The sequence below is a fragment of the Mauremys reevesii genome, linkage group 1 (genome assembly GCF_016161935.1).
Source record: "Mauremys reevesii isolate NIE-2019 linkage group 1, ASM1616193v1, whole genome shotgun sequence".
Lineage (NCBI taxonomy): Eukaryota > Metazoa > Chordata > Testudines > Geoemydidae > Mauremys > Mauremys reevesii.
In genome coordinates this window covers 132,881,329-132,902,705 of record NC_052623.1, presented here as the reverse complement: position 1 = coordinate 132,902,705, position 21,377 = coordinate 132,881,329, and the positions used below count along the sequence as shown (strand labels likewise).

Here is a 21,377-nt window from a genome sequence, read left to right as displayed (position 1 = left end):
GGCGGGCGCACATAAATGCCCCAACGGGCGCCATGGCGCCCGTGAGCACCACGTTGGGGACCACTTGTATAGGGTAAAAGCACACAAAAAACCAGATTTCATGGTGGGAGATCAGATTTCCCGTGGCCCGTGAATTTAGTAGGGCTCTACCTATAACCCCTCTGGGTTGATGTTGGCAAGTTTACCGTGCAGTAAAACTAAAATGCCTAATCTTAACTGTGTTTTCATTTCAGTATAGCTCAGATGTATTAGTTATTCCAGGGTAAAATATAAACCTTTTTTAGCAGTCAAGACAAATCCTCTGTCTCCATTTGCATGTCAGCAAGTGCAGGGGTGATCATCGAATCATTGAAATGTAGGACTGAAAGGGACCTCAAGAGGTCATCAAGTCCAGCGCTCTGAGCTAAGGTAGGACCAATAAACCTAGATCAGCACAGACAGGTGTATGTTCAACCTTTACTTAAAAACATCCAATGAATGTGATTCCACAATCTCTCTTGTAACTCTATTCCAGACCTTAAATAACCTTATAGCTAGAAAGTTTTTTCCTAATATCTAATATAAATCTCCATGCTGTAGATTAAGCCTATTCTTCTCCTACCTTCAATGGACATGGAGAAAAAGTGATCCCCTGTTCTCTTTATAGCAGCCCATAACATATTTGAAGACTATTATCTGATTCCCTCCTCCGTATTCTTTTCTCAAGACTAAACATCCCCAGTTTTTTAAACCTTTCCTCATAGATCAGGTTTTCAAACCTTTCAACATTTTGTTGCTTTCCACTTGATTCTCGCCAATTTGTTTACATTTTTCCTAAAGAGTGGCTCTCAGGACTGAACACAGACCTCTAGCTCAGTGGTTCTCAACCTTTCCAGATTACTGTACCCCTTTCAGGAATCTGATTTGTCTTGCAAACCCCCAAGTTATATCTCATTTAAAATTATTGAATACAAAATCAGACATAAAAATACAAAAGTGTCATAGCACACTATTACTGAAAAATGGCTTACTTTCTCATTTTACCATATAATTACAAAATAAATCAATTGGAATATAAATATTGTACTTACCTTTCAGTTTATAGTATATAGACAACATTGTATGAAATTTTAGTTTGTACTGACTTCACTAGTACTTTTAAATGTAGCCTGTTATAAAACTAGGCAAATATCTTGGTGAGTTGATGTACCCCTTGGAAGACCTCTGTGTACCTTGGTGGGCATGCGTACCCCTGGTTGAGAACCACTGCTCTAGCTGAGGCCTCACCTGTGCTGAGTAGAGCACGGCAATAAAGTTATGTGTCTTACATACGACACTACTGTTAATACATCCCAGAATTATTAGTCTCTTTCGCAACTGCATCAAAGTGTTGACTCATATTCAATTTGTGATCCACATAACCCCCAGATCCTTTTCAAGTACTACCACCTAGCCATCTATTCCCCATTTGGTAGTTGTGCATTTGATTTTTCCTTCTGAAGTGAAGTACCTTGCACTTGTCTTTATTGAATTTCATCTTGTTGACTTCAGATCAATTCTCCAATTTGTCAAGGTTATTTTGAATTCTAATCCTGTCCTCCAAAGTGCTTTCAACCCCTCCCACCTTGATGTAATCTGCAAATTTTATGAACATACACCAGAGCAATAAGAGGAAGAAAAACCTTTTCATTTTACTGACTTTCTCCCACTTTTAATTAAACAGAATTCCTTAATAATGGGGATTCATTACGTAGTTTCTACTAGTCATGATATGTACTTTTTTAGATTGTGTGTGTGTGTGTTTGTGGGGGCGGGGGTTACTGCAGCAATAGTGGTTTGACTGGCTGAGTTAATGGAGTTTTGCTAATATCTTAAAAAGGAGTCAAGCAGTTTGTGTCTACAGTGCAGCTTGCATCCTGCTAACACTCTGCCAATAATAGAGCTGGACAGAACTTATTTTTAAGACAGTATTTTTTTTTGTTTATGCCATAATTTTGAGAATTTCATAAACTTTCAACCTGGTTAGGCCACTACTTTTACTGATTCTTCAATAATGTTTATGAGATGGGCCTTTGATTCTCCTTAATGAATATTATACAGCTGTACATGTGATTCTATATGGTCAGAATGATCCCACAAATTCCTTTCCTTCTCTTGTCTCAGTTTGACTTGGCCCAAATACGTGCTATGAGTATGTGCCCAGTGACCGTGCCCCATTTGCAAGTGATGGGTTGTTCTGTCTGGTTTGTGCATGTTAAACAGCTGGCCCAAATAGGCAATGCAGGGGAGCTTGTTTGGGTTGGTGGCCGTTACCAAGGACATAATCTGAGGAATAGCATATTTGAGCCTTTACAATTATGTCCAGGTGCATCCAGGTGCTATGGATGGATATTGTCCTATGGTTCCTCTCATCCCATCTTTTCATAAGTCTAAATGCTCTATTATGTCTTCCACTGTCTGCCTCACATCTTTTCCCCCCTCCTCTGACTTTGGACATGGTCATTGGGAAAGTATTAACTGTCTAGTTTTTCTCATTTATGATGCTGTTTGGGACACAGAATGTTTTATATGATGACACAAATTTGCCCTCCCTCCCAATTTTTTCAGAAATGATACCCCTTGGTGCAACCCAGTGAAAATTCCAAATGTACCCATATTTCTGGGTACATCCATCTAGGCAGAGCCAATTCACTAGCTATTTCTCTGCACTCTTTGAAAATGCTCTAAAGGCACTCTGTGCCTGATTTCAGGGGCACAAACTCCCAATTTAGATACACAAAGCTTTTGAAAATATAGCCCTAAATGTATAAAACTTTGAGGAAGGGAACAGGGAAGGTTAACTTAATAGAAGAGACAGTTGGTAGTAATTTATATAACTAAATTCTGAGTTTTAAATCTTTAGTATTGCCAGCCCCAATCCCTCAATCACGAGTCAGGCCCACAAAAATCACAAGATTTAAAAAGAATAGTATTTTTGGTGTCTTTTTAATTGTCATCTAGGATTTGAACCTTTACTGTTCATGTTTTTCCAGCCTTTCTCTGCAACCATTTGTGCCAGCGTCAAGAAAGAAAGAAAGCAGAGATGAGTGTCTTATATATTCAAATGACTTCAAGACATGAGCTAATAAGTAAAACATCAAATACCAAGAGACTCATGATAAAGTTGTGAGGTTTTTTTCTCCTTTTGACTGAAGCACAAGTATTAACAGCTGTATGTTTTACTGTTGCTACCACTATTTTTACAAAGATAATCAATACAAAAGAAAGATTAGTAAAAAGAGGGGAAAAATCACACGTGCATGTGTAATTATATATACACACATATATACATAAGCTGAAGATGTTGTCTTAGTTTAAGTTTTGCCTGAAGGCAATGTTTCATAAGAATTTGCTATAAAAAGATTTAAAGGACTTTTCCCACCTTGGTTATTGTAGTTAAGGACAGTTTGTTGGGGATATTTCTTGTTTAAAAAAATCCAAATTAAAAAAACAAAAGACAAATAACTAATGCATAAAAGCTCTGCTCCTCTCTGTAACATGCTGCTGGGGATACCCAGAGGTGTTGGTCTCTATGTTACCTCTCTTCCTCAGCAAAAGTGACTTGTGCTGGTGATTAGACTGCGTGTCAGCTGCCTACCACACCAGTCTGTCTTCAATACCAACAAACTCAAGGCTCTCCCAGCCCAAACCTTGCCTAGCAGATAACAATCTGTAAACTCTAGCCCTCAAGCTCCACAGATGTGTTTCTCTGGACTGTCCAGCCCATACCACTGTGCCTTCAAAGAGGATATTAAATTTGCTGCTCTGTTAATTTAACCAGGATAAATACACCCTTCCCTTCAAACACAACACTGAACTGATTTATAATAAAAGTAAAACAAGTTTATTAACAAAACAACATTGATTAAATGATACCAAGTAAAAGAGATAAAGGTAGAGCTGGTTACAAGCAAATAAAAGTGAAAAAGCATCTAAAAGACTAAAACTTAATCTAGCTAGAACAGTCTTTGCTCAAGATGGTTTTTCTCATACCCAGTCTCCTTTCAAGTTCTTTACTGACTGGCCTGGCCACAACTCATTTCAGAGATCAAATTGCTTGATTTCTTTGTCCACTAAGGTGAAGGCTAAAGATGGAATCTTTCTCTGTTCCTTATATCCCCAAGGGGAATGTCTTTGGCCTTGTCTACACTTGCAAGTTAGAGTGCATTAAATCAGCCCCGGGCGACCTAACTCCTGAAATGGCCACACTTGCAAGGCATGTAGAGTGCCTGGACTCTGCAGCTGGAGCGCTCCTGGTAATCCACCTTCACGAGAAGCATAAGTGGATGACGTCAGTGTGGACGACGTGTTGCATTACTGTGCTGTGACTGACCTCTGGAAATGTCCAATAATCCCTTGAAGTCAATTGGCCACTCTTCTCATTGTTTTGAACTCGGTTGCAGACATGCGGATATCCTCTTTCAAAACTCCATTTCTGACAGCTGGCATGCTTATCTGCTCCAGGACAAAGCAAACCTTTACTGTGGAATGCTGCTGTGTTTGTGCGTGTGTGTGTGAGAGAGAGAGAGGCAGGGGTGGGGGGCTGATGTCGGGGTTTCCCCCTTCCCTCTGCCTCTGTCTGAACCTACAGGACAACATGCTGACACACTCTCTGCCACCCAAAACACAGTCTCTCCCCCCACATACACACAATATACTCCCTGTCACACTCCACCCACCACTTCTCTTCCCCTCCTCCCCGATTTGAAAAGCATGCTGCAGCCACTTGCACACTGGGATAGCTACCACAATGCACTGCTCTCGGTGGTGTTGCAAGAGCTGCTAATGTGTTCACACCACTGCGCTTGCAGCGGACAGTGTAAACACATGGCAGCGTTTTTCCGGCTGCGGTCTCCAAGAACTGGTTTAACTCAAAGCACTCTACATCTGCAAGTGTAGCCATGCCCTTTGTCTTACAAATCAGGAATGTCTCCTGGGGATTCAGGCTCCTGTGTCTCTCTGGGGTACAGGAGCCATGTTAATTTTCTGTCTTTCGAATTCAGGATCAGATAACCCCTGTTTACTGTTAATACATACATTGAGGTAAACCCACATTTGTTTATCTAGGACAGACCTGTTTATCACCTTTACCTGGGCTAGGCTGTCTGGCCTTAAGTGTGTTTTAGTAACATCATAGAGAGGGAATTCATAACTTCACATATAATCATTAACACATGCATTTTACAATCATATTAGTAACCAGTGTGTTATTAGCTTTCATGTGATATCTCACAAGGCATAGTTTGTACAAATATTATTGCAATAGTGTGTAATGGGTGAGTACAGGGTTACTGCAGGGCATACTTTCCATTGCTGCTCCTCTATTCACACCCATTCCAGTTCTCTGTCTCCATTATTTCCATCAGTGGATATTTTCCACAATACATGGCCTTAATTTTCATTAGCCTTAGTACACCTGAGGGCATATGGGATTATTGAAGAAAGAGTCTAACTTTAATAACTTATGTAATTGTATGTATATATGTATGTAATTTAAATAATTAAATTTCTCAGTCTCATGTATTTCCTCCATTGAAACAATGGGCTTGCATTAGCTTACATTACACAACATAGCCCACTCACTCAGAGTCAGCAAAGCTACTTTAAAACCACAGGTTTGTTAAAGAGCTTATTTTACAACTCTTTAGCAGCCAAGCAGCTTTTGAGTCTTTAAACAGAATTTCTAATCAAAATTACACATTCTTTTAATATTACTTTTTTGAACACACAAGGGTTTAAGTGTTGAGGGGAAAAAAATCACACTGCAGCACAGCAGGGAAACAGTGTAACTCGGGGTCTCACCACTTTCTCACTGGTTCCTAAGGCTTTCAGAAACCAGACAATGTTTTATGTTCTTTTTAACTGATTCTAGGCAGGAAACTTCATAGCACATTACAGTACTGTACTCACGCAGTGCATTCTCATGTTACAATTAGTTTGTCATTATGGTTGCCAGATTATCTTTTGTAGATTTGGTTTATCAAAGTCTTTCACCAACCACCTTCCTTTTTTTTTGTTATAAAATATAAACTGCTTCACTTTACTGAGGAAAATAAGACATTTTGGTACATTATTATTATTAATTTACTAAGTGCCAAGATGTGCTTATGGCTGCATAAAACTGAAAAAAAAGATAGCAGTCCCTTGTTCCAAAGAGCTTACAATATAAGTACATAAGAGAGACATTTGAAAAAGATACTTTACCTCACGTCAGGCTGTTTCACTTTCTGCCTCCAGATTTCAAACAAGCTGGCTGCATGCACTTATCACCACTATATGGGTGGAAAGTCCACTCCCATTAACTGTAGGAATGACAGAGGGGGGAAGGAAAAGGAACCATTTGTTCTTGGCATACAGCTCCTATAGATAAAACAGTGTAAAAAAGACTATACAATCTCTTTCTTTGAAATCTCTCTCCCTCTCTCTCTCTATATATACATATACACATACATAATATTATACATAAAGAAACAAAGGCAAACAAATTATCATAGTCCCAGTGTATGCAAAGATAAGCTTAAAAGAAATAATGTAGTTTAAACCTTCCAATTGTACTGGATCAACTACTGTAGGACTTTCAATTCTAAATAATTAGAAACACACTGTAGGAAACAGGGAAGGAGAGAATCCAAGATGCAATTTAATGTTCATCCTATCGTGAGTATGGTAAAATACTCCTACTGAGCATTTACATAGTAACTTCTATCAAGGGATATTAAAGCCCTTTGCAAGTATTAATTTAGCTTCACAAAATGCTTGTGAGGTACATATTATTCTTCTCATATTGTATATAAAGAAACTAAGACTGTGGCTACACTTAGCACTTCAAAGCGCTGCCGCGGTAGCGCTGCCGCGGCAGTGCTTTGAAGCGCTAAGTGTAGTCAAAGCGCCAGCGCTGGGAGAGAGCTCTCCCAGCGCTGTCCGTACTCCACCTCCCTGTGGGGAATAACGTACAGCGCTGGGAGCCGCGCTCCCAGCGCTGGGGCTTTGACCACACTGGCGCTTTGCAGCGCCGCAATTTGCAGCGCTGGAGAGGGTGTGTTTTCACACTCTGCTGCAGCGCTGCAAATTTGTAAGTGTAGCCAAGCCCTAAGTAAGAGAGAGAGACAAGTTGAAAGACATGTCAGCAAGCTGGTGCCATTCCTGCGCTGGCTACAAAATCACACCCTTTCTCCAGGGCCGATAATTAAGGATTCTGTGACTTCCCGGGATCTCCATGACTTTTGCAGCAGCCAGCACAGCTGACTCCAGGGCTGGCCGAGCAGCTGGGGCAGTCCCAAGGCCAGCTGCTGCATGGGCAGCCCCAGGCACCACTGGAGCAGCAGTCCTCGAGCAGCAGTGGCACCCCAGGCCCAAAGAAGGTGTGCACATGAGTGCTGGGTGAAGTCCCGAGCTGAATCCTCCCACAGAGAGCTGATTTCAGTCTGTGTTTGCAGCTGGGTGTGGCTTTACCTGTGTGTGTGCTAGAGAAGGCTTGGGGCCTGCCACAGCAGGGTGAGGAAGCCCAGGCTGGTGGAATGGACAGGCTCAGTGGGACCCCAGCACATCAAGTGGCATCCTGGATGGGGAGGTCCAACCCGTCACAGCATACTTGTAGTGTGACACCTACCAAACAATTGAGATTTCAATTGCCAGCCTTCATGTTTTACTGTGTTTATTTTAAATGTTTAAAAACACATGAAAATACCTCTTCTGCCATTCATTCACTAGCTCTGCAGCGAACCCTTAAGATTTGTAAAACTATATCCCTTTCCACTGTCTTACATCTTGTTGAAAAACATCAACAAAGTCTTCACGTTTATTTAAATATTTTGTAAAAAATGTCATCCACATTTTTTATTTATATGTATCTCAAAATTTTTCATCCACCTCTTCTCACCATAAGTGAAAATTCTTAGAAGTAATGTCTTCTCGCAGCCATTGAGAGATGTTGCTTTGTACAGCCATAACAGAAGCTTTCATAAGGAGAGAACAGAAGTGATTTGATATTTTCCTACCTTTCTGAAATGCACATACTGTTCTCTGATACAAACAGTAGTAAAGGGATCTGAGATTGTCTGGGTATACAATAGTGTGACTAAAACTGCAATATAGACCCGACCTAATTGAAATGACAAGATTGCTAATTTAATCTGAAATAGTGTTGCCAACTGTCTAATCGTACAAAGTCAAACAACCTTGCCTCACCCTCTGCCCCGCCTTTTCCCCAAGGCCCTGCCCCCATTCACTCAAGCCCCCCTCCCTCCGTCACTTGCTCTCCCCCACCCTCACTCACTTTCACTGGGCTGGGGTAGGCAGTTGAGGTGTGGAAGGGGGTTTGGGCTCTGGGATGGGGCTGAGGGATTCGGAATGTAGGAGGCTCCGGGCTGAGCCTGGGGCAGAAGGCTGGGGTGCAGGAGGGGCTGTGGGCTCAGGGAGGGAGCGTGGGTGCGGGGTGTGGGCTCTGGGCTGGGGCAGGGGGTTGGGATGCGGGAGGGGGTGAAGGGGATGTTGCTTACCTTGGAAGGCTCCCGAAAGTGACCAGCACATCCCTCTGGCAACAGCTCTTAGGCAGTGAGGCCAGGGGGCCGTCTCTACACGCTGTGCCCATGAGCATCGCCCTCCGCAGCTCCCATTGGTCACAGTTCCTGGCCAATGGGAGCTGCGTAGTCGGCGCTGGGGGTGGGTGCAGCACGTGGAGAGTCCCTGCCCCCGCCCCCCCCAAGGGCCATAGGGACATGCTGTCTGTTTCCGGGAGCAGCGCGGGGCCAGGGCAGGCAGCGAGCCTGCCTTAGTTCCGCTGCGCCACCGGACTTTTAGTGCCTAAAATCTCCTGGTTTGGCTGCAGTAGCCTCCAGGAGATAAAGCCTCCAGGAAATAAAACTGGGAGGGTTGGCAACCCTAGTCTGAAAATTCATAATGGTTCAATCTGGAATCACAACAACAAAGCTATGTAAACAGACTTTATTTTGACCAAAATGATATGCAAAAGATTTAGAGGGTTCTGTTGAAGTGCTACATACTAAGTGACAGAAGAGGAAAAAATAAACTGTCTACTAATTGAGTATTGGAAGAATTAGAACATAAAATGGAAATGGTATTGATCTTAATGCTTATTGTATAACTTGTATTTGATTAGAAATCAATGGATTTTAAGGGATCTTTACACCTAAGGACCAAAGCGACTTTATATTATAACTGAATGACTTCACTGACACAGCAGGGCAGGGAACTGGGACTGGGATGCTAATAAGAGTGAGAGGTTCCATTTGACTTATGGTGAAACGTGGTCTCAGCCATGTTTTCTCTTGGTGCTGAAAACAGTTTTGTCTGTCGACACTAGCACTTAAACTATTTACAGCATCTGCTGTAAGCAACAGGTAATTTTCCTATTGGAGATGAGCCTAGTAAGAGAAACTGTAAGCCTGAAGGACACACACATATTATAACCTGACTTACTACCAGTGGTGTTTCTGACCAGACATTAGAAGAAAAAAATACACCTCTACCCCAATATAACACGACCCGATATAACACGAATTCGGATATAATGTGCTAAAGCAGTGCTCCGGCAGGGCGGGGCTGCGCACTCCAGCGGATCAAAGCAAGTTCGATATAATGCGGTTTCACCTATAATGCGGTAAGATACTTTGGCTCCCAAGGACAGCATTATATCGAGGTAGAGGTGTATATAAGTTTGTATAGCACTTCACTTTTATTTGCTTTGATTTTCTCTCAGATTTGTAATAGTGTTGTTCTTTAAAGAAATATCTGTGTTGAGGTTGGTATGGGGACAATACCTATGGATCATTCTCAGAGAGTAGGAAAACTAGGTTTTCTTCTAAATTCTGTTCAGAAAGAGAAAGAGGGCACAAAGGTATGGAGCATTGGATCAAATGGGTAAGCTAGAAGGTGGCCCACTCTTTAAATGTTCAGTGAAGATGTGGGCTGCTGTCAGAAAGGAGCAGGAAAGTTGAACTTTGGGTCCCAGTCCAACCAAGAACCTGAGCATGTCCTTTAAGTAGTTGAGCAGTCCTGTTGACTTAAACAAGACTACTCGCATGCTTAAAGTTAACTCGATGCTTAAATGCTTTGTTGGATCGGGCAGTACATAAACCTTTGGCGCAACCATGGTTGACAAATTCATATTTAATAGGAAATGGTTGCATGATCCTGCACTCTAATCCAATTTGTGTAGTCAAAGAGTTTACAATATCTCCAAATACATCTACAAATGCTTCTCTGGTCTGGAATATGGGTTCAAAGGACAGATACCATTAAAAGAGTTAAATATGGAGAGAGACTTCTTTTAGTTTAACTTTCCATATTTCTGCACTTTTAAAACCTTCGATCATGCTGAAATCTAAGGGGTAGTTTTAGGACATACTGTATATACTTACAGAATCCCAAAACAACAACATTATTCGGTTCCTCTGGACTTTGTGTGGCTATGATTTAAAACAAATGAATGAAGAAACAAAAAGATGAATCTATACTGTAGAAAAACGTCAATGAAAAGGTGTGTTTTGCACCTTGATCAGTTCACTTCTTGTCATGGCCTTAGTCTGATATCTCTAGGAAAAAAAAATCTGCAATAGGGATTCCAAAACCAAGAATAATTTTGTTCTCACTGCCAAATAGTCAGAACCTGGGTCTATTTGACTGGATCACTCTGTGGAACATATTCACCAATGGGTATTGTGGAAGGATAATTTCTGGAGTATTCGGTAACTCCAGGAATACCTTGTATAATAGGACTAAGACTTAGAATTACTATTTGAACCACACTGGGAGCCAGTGGAATCTGTGATTTTCTGTGGTGATACTCACATATATTGCTAATGAGGAATTTAGAAATATGTGTTACCAGATTTGGTATTTTTGTAGTGGTTGTGTCAAATCCTAGATAGAGTCAGTTATGAGTAGAACATGGAAATGATGAAATTGGATAATGTTGACTATGTCCGTGTGAGACGAGTGTACAAGGCTTCTTAACTAGATAAGGTGAAAAAAGGAATTTCTCAACCCTTCAGCAACCTGTGTATCCCGCAAAACCCAAAGCCTAATACCTTGTTATCTAAATGCCAAAATGATGTTTTAAGTTACGCATCTGAATCAGGGGCGGCCCTAGCTTTTTTGCCACCCCAAGCATAGCAGGCAGGCTGCCTTCGGCGGCTTGCCTGCGGGAGGTCCACTGGTCCCGCGGCTTCGGCGTACCTGCCACTGAATTGCCGCCAAATCCACGGGACCGGCGGACCTCCCAGGCATGCTGCCGAAGGCAGCCTGACTGCTGCCCTCGCAGGGATCGGCAGGTTGCCCCCCACGGCTTTCCGCCCTAGGCACGCGCTTGGAGCGCTGATGCCTGGAGCCACTGCTGACCTGAATCTATATCTGGCCTAGTTTAAATTTGGCCAGGTTACCAGAATTGACACATGTACTCGTACACAATAAAGCAACATGAGATCTTTAATAACTGTACATCAATCCCAGCTCTACCTGCAGAGATCCTCCAACATGATGCAAGAAGTTTGGTCTGGTACAGATTCAGAGACAAGAGTGCCACCTACTGAATCAAATCCAATGTTTCCTGCACCTAGGTTTTCCTAAGAGTTCTCCCATCCAAGAACTCAATTTGATCCTGTGCAGTTTGCAAGATCAGACAGGATCCCAGCATGAGGTGGCTGATTTCAGGATGACACCATTTACATAATTAGAATATATATTACTATTAATATTGGAAATCTTGTTATTAGCTTTTAGGAAATTGCATTAACCTAGTTTTTCTGTTTCAGATGACGGCACAGTTGTTAGGCTAAAAAATTCAGTTAAAACTATTACAGTAGATTATGGAGTAAGGCTGTCAAATGTAGTTGTTAACACAACGCTAATCTGTTATAGATTGTGGTACCAAATGGTCTAAATGACATGTCTAATATTTATGAAATAATTACACAACAAATCATTCTGTAACCTATTTTGTAGATAGCTGCATCATCGGATTTATGATGAATTCAGTTCTCATACTTGGAGCCCGCACAAATCCCTTTCAATTTGTATTAAGTACTTGCTCTTCATGAGTTAGATATTTATCCCTAGACCTCTTTTAATTAGGAGCAATATTTAAATTTACAATTTCAATTATGAAATAAAAGGGCAGTGGTTGCCCATAAAGATATAGGTTTAATTTTTTAATTAGATGAGTGGCATCAGAACACACACTGTAGCTTGTGTCAGGAAATTTTGAATACTGCAAGTGAGATTTGAATCATACATTGAAGCAGAAAGCTTATCACCTTGATATTAGAGGGCCAGATTCTGATACTCTTCTTTACGTTGAACAGCACCTTACTCCATGAGTAGTCCCATTGATATCACTCATTGATGCGAAAAAGTGTTGCAGTCTGCAAAGTTTCCCCAAATTTTAGAATTATGTTTAGATGGATGAGATAAAGGTCCCAGGTCTAGTTACTTACTTATTCAGGTACCTGAATGGGGACTGTCAATCTTCCAGACAAACATGCTCCTTTGGGAACATTCCATTTTCTTATAGGGAAAGTAGGTAAATTTAAGGACCTCTATATTTCTGCATATTTAGCTAGTTTTAATTGAGTGATTAGTGTTGTCTAATCATTACAGACCTGATCTTGCACCTACTGAAATCAACGACAAAGCTCCCTTTGACTTAAGTGGTGCAGATTCAGGCCCTATAGCAGCCATAGAAGGGTTTTATTTTATTTATTTATTACTGTGGAGAGAGAAAAAAAAACTGCAAGGGAGGACGAGTCAGTGAGAAAGGATCACAAAAATCTCTTCATTGTTCTTGGTTCAATTACTTGCCAGTTAAAGAGAAAATAGGAACACTCATCTATTGTGCATATCTCTTCTACTTTGCAGGAAAAAAATAAACACGTATGAATTTTTGTTTAGGTTTAAAGCTCTGGAGGGATTTATTGTTGGTGCACTTGTTGCTGAGGAGGTCTTCTGTGCTATATATCTCTTAACTGACCATTTTGGAATGACTTCTGATCTAGGCATAGGACACAACACAGCAGTTCAGGAAAAAAGCTATAGTGCACTACTTCAGACAAAAGAAATTGACAGGGCAGGAAAATATTTCAATCAAGTGATAAAATAAGTTAATTAGAATTCCAAATTCTGTCTGAAATAAAATACAGTCCACAAGACCATAATACCACTGATTTTTAATCACAACTCCTCACTGATTTCAACAGGGAGTTCTGATTGAACATAAATTGTATGCTATAATCCATGATATATAATGTACTCATTTGCTGGTTGATTAACAATGTATTTATTATAAGTATTATATTTTAACTTGGTCACGTTGCATCTTTCTTTCTTTCTTTCTTTCTTGTACCATATATATGTAACAATATACACAGAGCATTCAACTAGCAATCTGATTGGCCCCCAAACACCCCATTCTCAGGGAGAAGGAGAGAGGGCCCCTGATGTTTCCTGATTCTTAAAATTCCTAATATCCTTTCTATCAAGTTTTTGGAGGGTTCACAGTAAGAACCTTGATTCCTAAATACTTTTCTTTCTTCACTCAACACAAGTGACTCTGTTGGGGCTTCTGCTGCCCCAGGATAGTAGTGGCCTCTATGGATCCTGCACAGGAGAAGTGAGTGTCAGGATCCGCAGAGTCAGTGAAATGTCCAGAGCACTTTGTCCCATATACACAAAAATATTGATTTAACTGGAAGCTAGGAGCCTAAATACCTTGGTAGATCTGGGCCTTCCTGACTAGTCAAGACCCCTTGTACTCTGCATCCCTTACTGTACCATCATGACAACCTGAAGATCAGTCAAGCCTGAACAGATCAGGAAGCATTCGGGTGCTTTAGGATTTGGCACAGAATAAACAATGGTGTGATGTGATATGAATGTTCTATCAGGGCTGCCCAGAGGATTCAGGGGGCCTGGGACAAAGCAATTTTAGGGGCCCCTTCCATAAAAGAAATTGCAATACTACACAATACTATATTCTCGTGGGGGCCATTGCCCCATTTGATCCCCCCTCCCCCATGGGCGGCCCTGGGAAAAATAAACCTTCCGCATCTCAGCACAAACCCAGTTTTGAGCAAACTTCTTTACAAGGTATCACTGGTTCTCAGCATCAGCTACTGCTAAAAGGCACTAAAGCTTATTAAAAGGGCTGGACAAATATTTTCTGTCAAAACTTTTTTTGGATTGAAAACTCGGAGCTTTTAAAAAGCAGACAAAAATCACAGACAATGTCTGCTTTCCTTCAAGATTTGTTGTGGTTTTTTTAATTGAAAAACTGAAATTAGTCTGCCAAAACCTGAATATGGTTTGGGGTTTCAGAAGTGTGTGGCCAAATATTTGCTGCTTGCTGTGTTTGATTGTTTAAAGAAACAATAAAAAAATTCTGCTTAAAAAAAATCCAAAACTTTTGAACCACCTCAGCTTGTGACCAAATGCCTGAGCCCATCCAGTCAGAGATTTTTCCAGGTTTCTGATACTGCTGGCTTTCTTGACTCACATCTGTCTCCATAACTTTGGGTTCATTTAGATTACAACATAAGAACAGCCATACTGGGTCAAACCAAAGGTCCATCCAGCCCAGTATCCTGTCTACGACAATGGCCAATGCCAAGTGCCACACAGGGAGTGAACCTAATAGGTAATGATCAAGTGATCTCTCCCCTGCCATCCATCTCCACTCTCTGACAAACAGAGGCTAGGGACACCATTCCTTACTCATCCTGGCTAATAGCCATTAATGGACTCAACCTCCATGCATTTATCTGTTTCCTAGAGACTGGCTGCATGGGGTCCCTCACAAACTGGAGACGGTTACTGTGGGTTTGTCTTTAGTATAGCTTATGTACATACTCCACGAACTGAGCATTTGAGCTTGTTCCAGAATCTGGGATGAGCCTATGTTGTGAAAACTGAAATGCTCAAAATAGAACATGCATGTGAATGGACACAGGGTGCTAAAATTAAATTAACCCAGGGGTTCTCAAACTGGGGGCAGGGCCGGCTCTAGACCCCAGCGCGCCAAGCGCGCACTTGGAGTGGCGTCCCGCGGAAGGGCGGCAGGCGGCTCCGGCAGACCTCCCGCAGGCATGCCTGCGGAGGGTCCGCTGGTCCCGCGGCTTCGGTGGAGCATCCGCAGCCATGCCTGCGGGAGGTCCACCAGAGCCGCGGGACCAGCGGACCCTCCGCAGGCACGTCTGCAGGAGGTCCATCGGAGCCGCGGGACCGGCGACCGCCAGAGCGCCCCCCGCAGCGTGCCGCCCTGCTTGGGGCAGCGCAAATCCTAGAGCCGCCCCTGACTGGGGGTAGGGACCCCTCAGGGTGTCCCGAGGTTATTACTGGGGGTCGTGAGCTGTCAGCCTCTGCTTCAAACCCCACTTTGCCTCCAGCATTTAGAATAGTGTTAAATATATTAAAAAGTGTTTTTAATTTATAAGGGGGGAGGGTTGGAATCAGAGGTTTGCTATGTGAAAGGGGTCACCAGTATAAAAGTTTGAGAACCACTGAATTAACCCCTCTGAAGCCTCAGGGAATGCAGGGGAGGGGGGTCTCCCTTGGTAGGGTTGGGAAGGAGGTAGGTGGTGTAGGATATTGCTCTTCTCATGTGATCCCTCCCCCAGTGGCTAATTTTAAATGAAGCTACCTTCCCCTGACATGAATCTCCCTATGGCACTGAAATTAAATATAGACTATAATATGGCATTTGAGAAGTGAAAAGGATGGTAGCCCTAATGGTAAAGCTAACAGCTTGGCTCTTCTGCAAGCCTCGAACTGCTGAATAAACTTTAGAGCAGGGAAGGCTGTGTCTCCTAAACAGCCTGGCCCTGCCCTCTATCCAACCCCCATCCACTTCCTGCCCCCCGACTGCCTGCCCCCCTCAGAATCCCCGACCATCCTGCTCCTTGTCCCCTCACCGTCTCCCAGAGACCCCCCCAACCACCACCCTGGGGCCCCACCCCTGCTCCCTGTCCCTTGACTGCCCTGACCCCTATCCACCCCGCCTGCTGAGTCTTGACAGACCCCCAGAATGCCCATGATCCAATCCCCCCATTCCCTGTCCTCTGACCACCCCCCACAACCTCTGCCTCTTCCCCGTCCCCTGACTGTCCCTGGGACTCCCTGCCCCTTATCCATCCCCCCCGACCCCTTACCCCTGGCTCCCCCCTCACCCGGAGCCTCAGCGCGCCGCATCCAGGAGCGTCCCTGAACAGCGATGCAGCGTGGCTCTGACGGGGCCTGAGATCCTCCCCGCTCAGAGCCGCATGGTAAAGGGGCGGGCCGCGAGCTCCAAGGGGGCCTGAGCTCGCAGCCCTGCCCCGTTACCACGCGGCTCTGAGCAGGGAGGAGCTCAGGCCCCGCCGGAGCCACGCTGCAGCTGTCCAGGGACACTCCTGGATGCGCTGAGGCTCCGGGAGAGGGGCGGAGGCAGGGTGAGGCCGGGGCCAGGGAGGGAGCCTCAGCCATTCTTGTGGGGGCCCATGCGGAGCCCAGGGCCTGGGGCAAATTGCCCCACTTGCCCCCCCCACCCCCCTGGGTGGCCCTGTGTTCTGTTGGCATGAGACTAGTATGACTGCATTACTCATGCCTGGTGGAAATTAGGACTATGCCTTTAGCATGGTTGTGAGCTGCTATGGATGATGAAGTGGAAATCTAGGAGTCCTTAAATTCTGCAGCATCACAGTGAGACATTGTTCACTTTAGAAAAACCTAGAGGGAATGTCTGAGGATCAAGTAACCGCAGGAACTACCAGGCTATCAAAGTCAGGCCCACATATTTGATTGTGTGGGATCACCGAGGTTAAGACTTTGCCTTCTAGTTACTTAGTATTAAAGTGAAGGTAGCTTTTGGGGTTATGTGTTTTTGGGGGGTGAGTTTCCTGTTTTACAAATACTGTTGCTATTTGTGAAAGTAAATTAAACTTTTATTGTATGTTCCTCTGCTTGGAATATTGCATGTTATTTGGAAAACTAACTGAATTTACTGCGCCTTTGATACATGTTACAACTGATTCATCAAGGTACTTAAACAGCGGGTTAGCGCAAAGAGTGTATCTGGCCTGATATGAGCTACAGTATGAAAGGCCCTCTGCCAGTCAGCCGTGAGGGGCTCATATTCTCTTTTAATTGTAAGAACACAAGCAGAAACAATGAAATTAACTTGATTCATGTTCTTAAGGTGAAAGATTTTTGCTGTAACACTCACTATTCATATAAAGATCTATTGGACTAGAACCCAGGCCTGCAGAACTGGGAATAGCTAACATTCCCACTTTGGGCCATGCAGAGCTGTATCCAAGAAACACTGTGGAGATTAAGAACTAAAGGAAGTACTTCCCAAATGATCCAGAATGCAGCCCTCTGATTGGCTCATGCTCACTATTTAACCCTGGAGGGTGCCCCAGGGAATTATCTGGACACCACACAGGCTTCTGGCCTGTTGTGATGCCAGATCCCAGATCTCACTTTGCTTTCAGTCTCTCCAGTTTCTGACCCCAGCCTGACTCCGACCCTGACTCTTGCCTTCTGATTCCAGCCTAGCAACTAACTCTGATCTCTGGTCTCTGACCCCAGCCTGACTCTGAGCTTGACTCTTGCTTATTGATCCCGGCTCTAGTGATTACTCTATTCCCTGCTCTCTGACTGCTGCCTTGTGGCTGTCATTGTCTTGTGGACATCAGCCTAACTGTGACCGCTATGCAACACTGCCTATGCCCCAGTCCCTTACAATTGGAATGTGTTTCTTTTATTAGGGCTTAGCAGACTCAAGTATTGCAACTGTCTTGAATCTCAGTTTGTTCATTTCATTTAATTATAAATCACTCCTGGTAATGTATTATTAATAATGGGTTTACAAGCTTTTATTTAAGTCATTGTGAAGGCTTCTAAGTTACTGGGTTATTTTTGTCTTTAGACTCCTTTTAAAATTCAAAGCAAAATAGATTTAGATCAGTTTATCCTCTTTGCCACAGCTGTCTGCAGGACAACAAGAAAAACAAAAATAATTTCAGAGTGGTACATACGGTAAAGCATGTTTCTATCACTCCTGTAAAGACTGCTATTACTGGGACCATGTTTCTGAACAGTCTCAGGTCTTAAAACAGGATTTCAAAAAATGTTACACATTCTCATCCATGCATTTCAGAATACAATAACTTAAGAAAAATATGTAAATCTTTCCTTTGTTTTTAAGGGTATGATCCAAATGACTTCAGGGCCAGATACACAATTCTGAAAACACACCAAGTCCAATGCAACGCAGAAAAGTTCTTAAGCATGTTCTTAAGTTTCATTAACTTAAAGTTGTGTAAATGCTTAAATTCTTTCCTGAATCAGGGCCCAGGCCCTGAGCTAGGGAATGATACTGAGGTAACATTATAACACAAAAAAATTGTACTTGAACTGCATACCTAAAACTGGCTATCACGTCCCTAACTGGGCATTCAGTTGCACTCACATGCACCTGAACATTTCCAACAGATGTTGCCTATAGGTGAAATTCTCTCTGTCTGTACAAAACCTAAGAAAGTTGTTCTTTTTCGGGACTGGGTATTTTTAAAAACATCCTTTTCCAGTATCGGCCACAGGGTGTTATATTTTGTTGTTTTTTTAATAAACATAAATTAACTGACTCTTCACACGTGACCATACCAAGTAAGGCCCTGATAATGTAAAAAAGCAGTGGCTCTCAACCTTTCCAGACTACTGTATCCCTATCAGTAGTCTGATTTGTCTTGTGTACCCCCAAGTTTCACCTCACTTAAAAACTACTTGCTTACAAAATCAGGCATAAAAATACAAAAGTGTCACAGCACACTATTACTGAAAAAGGGCTTACTTTCTCATTTCTACCATATAATTACAGAATAAATCAATTGGAATATAAATATTGTACTTACATTTCAGTGTATAGTATATAGAGCAGTATAAACAAGTCATTGTCTGTATGACATTTTAGTTTAGGGTTTCTCTAACAGGAGTCACCGCTTATGTAGGGAAAGCGCCTGGTGGGCCGGACCAGTGTGTTTACCTGGAGGTCTGGCCAATCACGGCTCCCACTGGCCGCGGATCGCTGCTCCGGGCCAATGGGAGCCGCGATCGGATTGGGCAGGTAAACACCCCAGCCTGGCCTGCCAGGGGGCTTTCCCTACACAAGCGGCGACCCCTGTTTGAGAAATCCTGTTTTAGTTTGTACTGACTTCACTAGTGCTTTTTTTGTAGCCTGTTGTAAAACTAGGCAAATATCTAAATGAGTTGATGTACCCCCTGGAAGACCTCCATGTACCTCCAGGGTACATGCACTCCTGATTGAAAACCACTGGTGTAAAGACTTATGCACATGCTTAGCTATATGCACCGAGAGTCACTGAGACTATTCACAGTATGTAAAGTTAAGCATTTGCTTAATCTGTGCAGGTTCAGGGCCTATCAGCATTATTGTGTCCCTATATCCCATTTCTATCCTTCTCACCACGCAGACCATGGCTCCTTATTAGCCTTCTGGGTATCACTGATCTCAACATAAGAATGGCCATACTGGGTCAGACCAAAAGTCCATCCAGCCTAGTACCCTGTCTACTGACAGTGACCAATGCCAGGTGCATTACCAGGTGCAAGACCAATGCCCCACTGAATGTTCTGACAAATCACAACTGAACAAATGATTTAAATGGGTCATGCCTCATCACATCACATGGAAAAGTTTAAAATTAAAAATAAAGTCATTAAAATAAGAAAGACCGTTATACCATTTCCCTTCACACTCTCCTTTTTTGTTTCTTCCCCAGTTTCAAGAAAACACTATTGTTGTGATATTTATGAGTCAAATTATGTAATGGCATCCAATAAAACTGGAATTAGCTATTTTAGTTGTTTGTGATGATACTATACTATGACCTTATTGTGTCTGCTTGGACTCCCCCACCCTTCATTTGTCCATTAAGTGGATGTAATTATACTGAATAAATCTAAGGGGGCTTGCCTATTTATATTGGAGGATATTCTTGTATTGTAATGTAACTGTGAAGAATTAGCTGACATAATGCTGATCACAATTGACCCAGCCAACGTAGAGTAGGACAAATTACGGTCATCTTTCAGGCAGCTAACTTGATCACAATCATGTTTAAACACAATACGATTTTGTAATGCAGAGCATCCAGCTGTAAGGCTAGTCTCCCTTAGAATGCAATGATTGTTTGATTTATAGAATGGGGTCTGTCTGGGATTCACCAATTTTTAACATATTCAAAAGCTCTGCATGAAACAGACCAATTTTTTGGTAAAGATAGTTTGGTTACATTTTCAAAATGTTAGAAGGAATTTGTACAGAAAACATTCTTTTTTGCATATGAAAATCACTGTCTCACATTACACAGCTCATCCTGATGCAATTTCTTGCAGTCAGTGAGTACTGATGTCACATTATCAACTAATGTAGGTGACAAAACTACGTTAATTAGAATATTATATTAGCGAAAATGTATTAAATTATATGTACAACTACCCTTCTAATCAATGACTACACTAGTATTTTTTAGACATGCTTGATAAACAAATCCTTGCTAGAAACCTCTGATAAACTGCCTACAGCACTCTTACAGCAGCTTTTGAAGCAATTGATATGCTGGTATTCTAAGCACTGCGTCAATTTTAAAGGAATTTGCCACATAACAGAGTCACATTTTTTTCTTTTGGCCATGCACTGTGTGTGTCTGTTTGCTTTTTAAATATCATAATGCCAATTCCCAGGTGATATAATTATTAGGAGAAGTGACATACTTGGTATTTGAGATAAGGGCCATGTTTACACTACAAAATTAAGTTGACCTAACTTATGTTAGCATACAGCTGCCTCCAGAGTCATCCCTAGGGTACGGCAAATTGGGATGCCCCTCCCCACCTCCCAGTTGGAGGGTGGTCCTGGACCCCAGATCCCCCTAGGGATAGTCCTGGCTGCCGTTGTAATTACATAGCTTGTGCATGTCTATACTTAGCTCCCTGTGTTGGCGGTGCACATCCTCACCAGCAGCACTTGTACTGATTGAACTGTCAGTGTGGGGCATTGTGGGATGGCTCTTGAAAGCTAGTAACTGTCAAAATAAGCACTGCAGTGTCTACAGTAACGCTGTGCTGACCAAACTACATTGATTTTGACTCTACATCTCTCATGGAGGTGAAGTTATCAAGTGGACATAGCGGGTCAGTTATGTCAGCTGAAGTGAAATTTAAGTGTAGACACTTCCATAGTTAGATTGATGTAAGCTGCCTTGCGTCGATTTAACTCTGCAGTTAGGGTTGCCAGGCGTCCGGTTTTTGACTGGAACGCCAGCTCAAAAAGGGACCCTGGCGGCTCT

The 21,377-nt window shown here is 42.6% G+C and overlaps 1 protein-coding gene across 5 annotated transcripts in view; it reads right to left on the bottom strand.

Moving 5' to 3' along the window:
• STS (steroid sulfatase) overlaps positions 1–21,377 on the bottom strand; it is a 169,397-nt gene that overhangs the window by 145,567 nt on the left and 2,453 nt on the right. The window contains exons 2-4 of one of the 5 annotated variants that reach the window (XM_039535365.1): positions 7,471–7,623; positions 6,223–6,320; positions 4,352–4,473 (exon numbers count right to left, since the gene is read on the bottom strand). The gene's annotated coding sequence lies outside the window, so the exon portion shown is untranslated. Of the gene's footprint in view, positions 1–4,351; positions 4,474–6,222; positions 6,379–7,470; positions 7,624–21,377 lie in introns of all 5 variants that reach the window. The other 4 variants (XM_039535336.1, XM_039535328.1, XM_039535357.1 and 1 more) reach the window with 4 other exon arrangements.